The following is a 1,524-nucleotide window of genomic DNA, read 5'->3' as shown; positions in this document are numbered from 1 at the left end:
CATGGCATGTAGTGCATATGATGTGTTGTGATGTGTGGACTGTTGTGTGTGGTCCACCTCTCTACTTACTGGGCTAGTGAGCTCATTCCACGTGTGCACCCATTTTTAGATGATTTTGCAGGTCATTCATCTAAGGAGCATGGGGTGGGTCCCACAGTCGAGTTTCCTAAAGAGGACTGGTGGACCCCTGAGGAGTTTGAGCACGGCGTAGACTGCGCGTGTGAGAGCTGTGCTGCGGGACAGCAGTTCTGAGGCTGAGCTGAGCTCCACCTTGGAGGCCGTGCTGAGCTCCACTACCGAGGCCGAGCTGAGCTCTTCTATATGATGCCGAGCTGGGCACGACCCTTGATGCCGAGCTGAGCTCCAGCCTTGATACCGAGCCGAGCTGTGTACTCTGATGATTTTGATGAATTCCTGTATATACTTGATATTTGAACTTTATTCTTTTTGTGTATATATCATGCCTTCTGGCCCCAATGTATATAATTAATGTATCATTATTTAGGTATCAAGTATATGGGATTTATTCAGGTAAAACTTAGTCTTCCGCTGATCTGATGAATTGATGTTAGTGTGTGTATGCTGTGGTGGAATACAGTATCTGATGATCCTGGCAGGTTTGGGTTAACCGGTGTTAACTCGGTCACCGCTCCGGTTCAGGGTGAACGGGGTGTGACAACTCGAGTGGTGGTAAGCTAGCCCACAATTTCTACATGATGCATATTCAATCATCATCCATTCACAACATGCACACAATAACCATCAGGCACTTATCGGTGTCCCATCTTACCTGTCTTACATGTTCTGACTTCCCGCTCCACAAATCAGTATTAGCACAATAACAATAATATATGCACACAATCATAGTGCATGAGTCACATGCAAGATTATAATAATAATCACACTCCATAAGATAAGTCAGGGCACCCCTCACCTTGGTGTCCCAATTCCTGAAATTCCCTTCTTTGGTTCAACTAGATTCTGTCACTGCAACTTATTTTTCCTATTTCACAAGACATTCAAATCATTATTTACAAAATTAAAATCCTACAATCTACCCCAATCTGCCTAAGTATATTATCTCTATTCCCAATTTAGTTAGGCATTTGACTGTTCTTTCCTACATAGTCTAGGTTTCCTAAACTTCCTTTACTACCGAGGTTACTTGTGCGGAAACCACTAGTGAGTCCCGTACTTAGGTAGCATGTCCCATAATTACATTAATAGTCCAATTTAGAGTTTTGAAATTCCAGCCACTGTATTCTCCTTCCTTGGACTCCAATTCTGTTAAAATACTATGTATACAGCTCCATAATAGAATTCAAGGCCTCCTAACCCATTACACAGTAGAATCAGTTACTGGAGCCCAAACCAGAAGGTTACCTGGGTAGCAACCAGTTGGCCGTTTGGAACCTATCGATTCCCTTTTATTCTACAGAATCTGATTCTGCTAGCTCTGTTCTGCTTACTAGAAACCCAAATTGGGGTTAATTCCTCAGTTCAGGGTTTCAATTATGTATATTG

This window comes from Macadamia integrifolia, chromosome 14, assembly GCF_013358625.1.
Source record: "Macadamia integrifolia cultivar HAES 741 chromosome 14, SCU_Mint_v3, whole genome shotgun sequence".
NCBI classification, from domain to species: Eukaryota; Viridiplantae; Streptophyta; class Magnoliopsida; order Proteales; family Proteaceae; genus Macadamia; species Macadamia integrifolia.
This window is presented reverse-complemented; position numbering follows the sequence as displayed.